The 8718-nt window shown below is 40.9% G+C and overlaps 1 non-coding gene across 1 annotated transcript; it reads right to left on the bottom strand.

Moving 5' to 3' along the window:
* Positions 1-3297: 3297 nt before the first annotated feature.
* LOC118487833 lies at positions 3298-3404 on the bottom strand. Its single transcript, XR_004882776.1, has one exon. It is a non-coding gene; the product is annotated as a small nucleolar RNA R71 (small nucleolar RNA).
* Between the last annotated feature and the right edge of the window lie 5314 nt (positions 3405-8718).

Raw genomic sequence — 8718 nt, 5'->3', positions numbered from 1 at the left:
AGATTAATTTCTTCAAAATTAGACTCTGTTAGGATCTGAGGCCGTCATGATTGTGTTTGTTTGCATAAAATGAACATTCAAAACATATGTGATGATGTAAGTGCAGCGGAAATGAGTAGCAAACTTTGTAAACACAATCAAAGGAGAATATAGTTTGATAAACAATTGCTTCACATTACGTCAAATGATTACAATACAAAGCAAATGATTACAGCAAGCTTACAGACTAAACTCCCCCTCAGCCTGATACTCCAGAGTTGGTTTGCACAAGATGAAAGGATTGAATTGAGGAGGAGAACTCACTCAAAACGAATCAAGTGTAACAGTACAGACCGCTCCATTTATAGGCAAACCAAACTACTGATGTACCTCAGCTGACGTCACCATGATAGTGACATCTAACGACCTAACAAACTATAAACACTGTTCTATACAAACTACTGATATACAACATCTGATAATCAGCATAATACAAACTAGAGATAACTACTACTTCACGTTCCACTGTTGTAGCCTGAGCACTGATGTTGAACTTCAGTGCTTTCTTCAAAGGTGATCAGTCTTTGAGTGGGCAGTGCTTGAGTCATCAACAGTACTTAGAACACAGCAGTAGATAGAGCAACAGAGTTTATCTTCAGCAGTCTTTTGAGTATCATCAGTGTTTGATTCATCAGTTGTTGTAGTTGAGCAGCACTTATGATCCATTGATGTGTGTAAAATGCAACATATAAATCACATCAATTAAGGCATAAAACTAACCCTTTTTAAGTACTAATGTTGGAAAAAGAGTGTTTTTGTCTTCCTTTTGTATTTTTAGGATGAAATGAGCTCAAAATCACAAAAGAAGCAAAAAGACAACTAATTCTACCATAAATACAAGAAAAGGAACAAAAGTGGACTGCCCGGACCCTCAACGGCACCTCCCAAGGCAAAGGAGAAGAAACAGAGTCTGAACACGCCCCGTGTCCAGCGAACACGGGGGCGTGCCCAGGAAGCAGCAGAAAAGACAAACCAGTAGAAGCTTCCATTGCCCACCACGGGGCCGTGTCCAGCGAGCATGGGGGCGTGGTGAAAGTACAGCAGGCGCATTAATTGTAATTCGCAATTACAATTAATGAAGTGAGAGAATGTCAGACGGGCACGGGGCCGTGTCCAGCGGACACGGGGCCGTGTCCAGCCTTCTGTTCAGCCTATAAATAGAGGAGCTTGGCTTCATTCTCTCTCATCCCTTGGCACACCACCTCTCTCACACTTCATCCACCACCCACCACCACCATAACACCATCATCCACCACCATCATCCATTGTCCATCGTAGAGTGTGTGAGTCGTCTCGGGATCCAAGATTGATCGTAAGAGTTCTTGACAATCAAGGCCATGTTTGCCTAAGTCTCTTACATCACTTGGTGAAGACAAGTGTTTAGTATAATACTTTTTATTTTTAATCTTTTGCACTTTTTATTTGGTTTTGTATTAATGACTTTAATAACTAGTTACTTATGTTGAAGGTGATCTTTCCTTATCGTTTGTCCGTGGTGTCTTGGCATTATTTTACTGTCTATATAAAATAAAAGATTTTCACCATTCATATCTCCACGGTCTATATGGAGGTATGTTGGCTACCTGGTCGGGGGTTAAGGGAACGGTTTGGTAAGGGTCTTGCCCTTGTTCAGCGTTTAGAGGTCCTGCTTGGGACCTGGGTCAAATTTAGTAGGATCTCCTTCAATGCCCATAGGTATTGGATGGCGGGGATCCAAACTCTTTGACCCCCTCATAAGTTAACTACTATTAATACTATAACCCGGCTATTTAGGACTGTATCCCTGCTGACTCAGACTACTTAGCCGAGGGTAACGTCACCGCCAAAAGCGGGGCCTACCACAATTTGCATTAATAACTTAATTCATTATCTTTCAGTAATCCGACCCTTTAGGATTGTATCCTTGCTGACTCAAACTACTGGGTTGAGGGTAACGTCGCCTTCAAAAGAGGGGCCTACTACAATAACTAAGATAATCTCTTAAACAAGTGCAAAAGTGCGAAAATAATCAAAGGTTATACTAATACACGTGTCGGATCCAAGTGATTCATCTTGTCTATCTGTTTTTATTTTATTTTTATTTTCAGCATTTAGTTAGTTTTTATTTTTCTTAGTTTAAAACATTTTTTTTCTCACTTTTTGATTTGATTAGACGTTGAGGATAAACCGGTATTAAAAGCTCTTGTGTCCTTGGACGACCTCGGTATCTTACCAACACTATACTACGTCCACGATGGGTGCACTTGCCCATATGTGTGTTTAGTGTTAGTGAATATCGTGTTTTATAAATTTAAAACTTGGCTAAAAGTGTAAAAAAAGGGCTTAAATATACATCAAAATTATATTACACTACACGCACATCAAGTTTTTGGCGCCGCTGCCGGGGACACAAGGATTTTAAGAAAGTTAGGAATCAACGGCCTAATCATATTTTTATTTTTCTTTAATTTTTTAGGATTTTTTTTTTTAGATTTTCAGCTTCTGCAGAGCTCAGCACGGGGCCGTGCCGGGTCGGACACGGGCCGTGCTCAGCAACGTTACTGGCAGTTTTTGTTTTTCAAGTTACAGAAGGCTGACCACGGGGCCGTGCCGGTGCAACACGGGGCCGTGTCCAACTTCCAGTAACTGGGATCTGAAAAACAATCACTGTAATTCCGACCACGGGGCCGTGTTCGCTCAACACGGGGCCGTGGTGAACCTTCTGACCAACATTCTTTTCTGTTTTTATTGCAGGACTTGGAACCCGACGCCATCCTCACGTAGTGTATGAGCTCCAGTTCCAATAAAGACATAAAGGAACCGCTAGAAGAACCCGAACGCTTTCTCAGAAAAAGGTTAAAAGCCAAAAACCAAGAGAAGGTTTCGGGTGATCCACCCCCAATGGCGGACCAACGTACCCTTATGGATTATCTACGGCCCACCGTAGGTAATCTAGGCGCCGCTATCAATGCTCCGAATGTCGAAGCCAATAACTTCGAACTTCGACCGCATTTGATACAAATGCTCCAAAACTCCGCAACCTTCCACGGGCTTGCGGACGAGGATCCTCATCTACATATAATTAATTTCTTAGAAATATGTGATACCTTTCGGATCAATGGAGCATCAAATGACGCCATCCGCCTCCGTATGTTTCCATTCTCACTAAAAGACCGAGCGAAAGCTTGGCTCAACACCCTCCCAGCTGGATCGGTAAACACCTGGGATGAACTAGCCCAAAAATTTCTATATAAGTATTTCCCTCCTGCTAAAACTGCTAAATTAATGGCTGAAATTAATACATACTCACAAGAGGACGGGGAATCCTTATATGAAACTTGGGAAAGGTTCAAGGAGCTATTACGCAAGTGTCCCCATCACGGCCTCGCAATATGGCAACAAGTATCCACTTTCTACAATGGATTGTTGCCACACACTAGGCAGACACTTGATTCTAGCTTCGGGGGACTTTTAGGTAATCGACGCCCACACGAAATATATAATCAGATTGAGGAAATTGCTCAAACCAATTTTCAATGGCACACTCCCCGGGGAAATAAGTCTATCGCCCTGGGCGCCCATAAGGTCGACGAAAGCACTTCTTTACAAGCCCAAATCGAGGCCCTTTCTTCAAAAATAAAAAAATTAGAAATGACAAAAACAGTCTCGGTTATGGCTTGTGAAGGGTGTGGTGGGTCACATGAAAATTGGAGTTGCATGAAAGAAACGGACGATCAACAAGAAATGGTAAACTACATTGATAATAGACCTAGGCCGTCGGGTCCTCCAACGGGAACTTACAACCAAGGATGGCGAAACCACCCAAACCTTGGTTGGAGGGAAACCGGCAATAGTAGTAACCAACAAACCCAACGAACAAACTTTCAGCAATCAAGAAATGAGTCACAAAATTTCACTCAACAACAAGGTGGACGAGAAAGGCTCGAAGATACTATATCTCGCCTCGTCTCTGACACTGATAAGAAAAACTCGGAAAGATTTCTACAATTAGAATCTAATTTTAGGAATCAACAAGCTAGCATTCAAAACATAGAAAAACAAATAAATCAACTAGCACAAAATTTTTCCGAGAGACCGCAAGGCGCATTACCTAGCAATACCGAAACAAACCCAAAGGCGCAAGTTCACCTCATCACACTACGAAACCGCACCGTAGGGCCTGCAGAAGTACCTCCACCCGCGGAAGAAACAATGCCAACACATCTGCAGGAAAAGAACTCTCCCCCATCACCAGAGCCTACCAAGGCTCCTCGAGTTCCGTACCCCGGTAGGTTAATTCGTCAAAAGACCAATGAGCAGTTCGCAAAATTCGAAAGTCTGTTAAAACAATTGCATGTCAATATTCCTTTTATCGAAGTCCTAACCCAAATGCCCAAATACTCTAAATTTATGAGGGACTTCCTTACACATAAAAAGAAAATTGAAACTTTGCAATTAGTTAATTTAGGCGAAGAATGCTCTGCCCTCGTACTCAATAAACTACCCCAAAAGAAAATCGATCCCGGAAGTTTCACGATTCCATGCTCAATAGGGGAATCACCCGTTCGCAATGCCTTGGCCGACTTAGGGGCTAGCATTAACCTCATGCCCTCATCGATGTTCAAAAGGCTTGGCTTGGGAACCACGAGCCCTACAAAAATAAGCATACAACTCGCTGATCGATCAGTCAAGTTCCCACAAGGTGTCATCGAGAATGTCTTGGTAAGGGTAAGCAGATTCGTTTATCCAGTTGACTTTGTCATACTCGACATGGAGGAAGACACCGAGGTCCCCCTTATACTAGGGAGACCCTTCCTTGCCACAGCACAAGCAGTGGTAGACATGAATGACGGGACACTGACTTTGAGGTATGGGGACGATGAGGTGAAGTTCGGAGTTGGGAAGAGAATAGAGGACGACGACCCAGTCAATTACATGAAGGTTATTGATTCAAGCTTGGATGCCGCTCTCCGACGGTGTAACTTGGGAAGCAAGGCACTCCACTCAGAAGATATATAACCTGGAATCGGGTCTAGCCAAGGACCCTTATAAACGTGGCGCACCACGGAGGCATTCCGCGGATCTATCCTTAGTTTAGTTTAATCTTTTAGTTTTTGCAGAATAAAACACACTCATGGTGGTAATGGATGAAAAAGGGAACGAGAAAAATGGAACCATGCACGAAGAACAGAGCAACCCGACAAAAATCTCCATCACAGAAGGCTCAACACGGGCCGTGCCCAACCAACACGGCCCCGTGCTGAGCCCCTGCAGAAAATCACCCAGTTCAGGTAACTGGACACGGGCCGTGTTCAGCGGACACGCCCCCGTGTCCAGGCTTCTATTTCAATTCTGTAATTTTTGTTACTGGCACTTGACCACGGGGCCGTGCCCGGTCAACACGGGGCCGTGTCCAGGATGCCAGTAACATAAATCTTTGCTTTTTAACCCACTTTTATACATTCTAATCAACCAAAAACTTTATTTTTGGACACATTGAGGACAATGTGTAATTTAAGTGTGGGGGGATGCTAAAACCTTGAAATTTTGCAAAATCCTAAACACAAGCCTTACACAAAACTCTATTGGAACCGCTAAACACCCCAAATTTTTTCAAAAAACTTTTTCATTTTTTTTTACTTGTCTTAGTTTAAGTTGGGAATAACAAGTTCTAAAAAGGTTATATTTTTACAAGTTTACAACCGATAGCGTCGTGATAAAAAAAGAACCAACATAAGAAAATTATGAAACGGTATAACAAGTCTAGTTAAAAATTCGATTATATATGCTTGGTCACATTAAAAACCCATTCCCACAAAAGTGAGTTTTGAGCCTTTATTGAGCACAAAAATACACATATTTAGATTAAATGCTCATTTTTCGTTTCTTGTGTGAATAGCCGCTCGGTCCTTACAAATCTAGAACTTGCCACGACGATACATTCCCGGTCCTTACCAACTTAAACCCAAGTAAGTAAATGATGGAGGCATTAGGACTAACCATTTTTCTTTCAAAACCATTATTTTTCATTTTTTTACCTACCCAAAATCCCCCTAGATAGCCCGTTTGAGCCTAAACCTTTCATTTCATTACCCCAAAACCCTTTTTATCCACCAAAAACCTTTTTATTTTTTTTCTATTTATTTTAGTAACAAGCTCGCTTTTTCGTAAACTCACCTTTTTATGTGACGATCGAAAAAAAAAATGATGATGATGAAGTCAAAAACAAACAAAAGCTATAAAAGCTTGTTTGGAGAAATACTTCAAAATAAAAAATCACTAAAAACAAGGTACTTCACGAAAAACCGACGCTTGTTACGATTTTCGCCCTTTTTACTAACCACTAACCAACCACCCACCTTTAAACCCAACCCTTCACCCCAAAAGTCCTCTTGATATTTACAAAGGTAAAAAGTTAAAAAGGAGGAGGATTGATGTCACACCCCGATTTCCACGTGTCTCACCGGTGGGCCCGGTGGGGGATTACCGTGACGATGTTGGCAACAATATAGTCAAACCACACAATTATATAATGCACAGCGGAAGCATAAGATAAATATTTAAATTTCAACCTCTGATTGTAATATCAAAATGTATTACAGGGGTTGGATATATCCACAGTGGATCGTAAATAAATATAAAGTATTGTTCCATCAGATACTGCAATCAAGCTTGCGAGGCTTATCCCGACGCTAGGGAGCTAATACCAGCCAATTTACGTTTAGGTACCTGCACTTAATCTTTTTGGGGAAAATACGTCAGTTTACACTGGTAAATACATTCAACTGACACATTTGAAAATGTTTATTAAAATTGATTTGAATGCACAAGGCACAAACTCTTTTATAACTTGGGAAAATTCATAATGATCTTGTGAACGTTTTACATGTTCTTTTATGCGTTCAGTAGCCCGGGTCGTGCCGGGTTAAAGATTTATAGACACACCACGTTTGCGTAAAACCGTAGTACAAAAACCAACGGCTACGTCTTTTAATTTTAATGTCGACACTTTATACCGGGTGTACGCCTACACCGGGATGTCGATGGTCGTGGCCATTTCGTAAAATGATGCCAAGGATATCCGGGACAACGGTCATTAAACCCCCCAAAGGCTTATAAGCAACAAAACTGTTTAAATGAGCCGATCATATTTAATCAATTAACCACCTAAGCGATGGATTTATATAATGCTCAATCAAGCGGTATTAATATACCGTAACCCAAGCCCATATAGGGGAAATAAGTTAAAGTATTTACCTTTGCAAGTATAAATCCTTAATTTAGATCAAGTCACCGATAGCTTTTACTGGGGCTCCTAATCTGGAACGAAGGTTTTAATTAACCTCTTAGAATCCTAACGGTCCTTGTATTAGCCGTAGCTTAAACCGGTTGATTCCGATATATAGTTATGGTTAATTCGCACGAAAAGGCGAAAACCGAGAATGGAGTATGATTTGGACCCAACAAGTTCAGCGACTTGTTTTATATGGGTTTATAGTTCATACTCTGGATTTTGGGGTTCAAATAATATAATTTGACCCATATCGGCTATTGCACGAAAACTAGTTCCATGAGCCGTACCGTGTGCGCAAATAGGCGAAACGGTTAATCCTTAAGAGTCGTACGCTCATTTCCTAAGTCAATATGCCTTAAATGTGTTGTGGTATCAGTAGGATACCTTCCGTGACGCCCGTAACGAGTTTAAGTTTATATTATGCCTCATAGGGGCTTTTCGGTCATTTTAAAGACTTTAAAAAGGCTTTTCGAGTTCTACAGGAAATCTGAGTTTCCCGAACAGCTTATAAAGCTTAAAATACTTTATTTATTATTTAAAACCAGTAGCAACTGGAATCGGGTCAAAAGACCTTGTAGAACTCCCGTTTTGGCCAAAAAGGGCATATTCGGTATTTACCGAACCGTAGCCATAACCGCAGGTTATGAGCAAGGTAAAAATTATTAAAAATCTTTAAAATTCCCAAAATATTATTTTACCACAGTGGGTAAAAGTTTTGGTGACGAAACTTGGGTTAGATGGGCGTTATGCTAATTGCGCCGTTAATTACAAAACTTTCTTAAAAGTGCGCCTTTTAGCATAACTCTCATTCTAGGCCTCGGATTGACGTGAAACTTTAAGGACATGCTTATAAATTAACAAGCAAGGTTTTGGTCCGTTCACGTGTCCGAAATACTCGTTTTAATTTTAAAAGGCCGTTACGGTCAATTTTTAGGCGAATGACGGAAATACGTAAAAGACTCGGATAACTCATGAACCGACCACAGAGGCATATACCAACATGTGACCTGGTCCTAAGAGAGTCCTAAGGTATATTTATACCTCACTAAAACGGGTCAGAACTGAAGTCAAAGCAAAAGTCAAACTTTTGCGACATTCGGCTCCGAACCGGTTCTATATAGTAAATGATCGATTCAAACGAGCGCAAACATGTTTATATACTTATTATCATGTTTTATAATTATCAAAACAGGTTCCATAACATATATATTACAGATTATGCATAAATCGCTAAAATAGCTTTCTGTTGACTTTTTAACCGCACGTTTGACTCGACATTTGACATAGTTAGAGTGGTGATCAGGGGGAACCATTTTAGAGGTTTAATACCCACATAAATACCAACTCATAACCATTTTTGATTCGCCATAAGACTGAATCATTTGCGAGTTATTGAAATGACAACC

Source organism: Helianthus annuus, chromosome 15 (assembly GCF_002127325.2).
Source record: "Helianthus annuus cultivar XRQ/B chromosome 15, HanXRQr2.0-SUNRISE, whole genome shotgun sequence".
Lineage (NCBI taxonomy): Eukaryota > Viridiplantae > Streptophyta > Magnoliopsida > Asterales > Asteraceae > Helianthus > Helianthus annuus.
The sequence above is the reverse complement of the archived record's forward strand: the minus strand, read 5'-3'. Positions and strand labels throughout refer to the sequence as shown.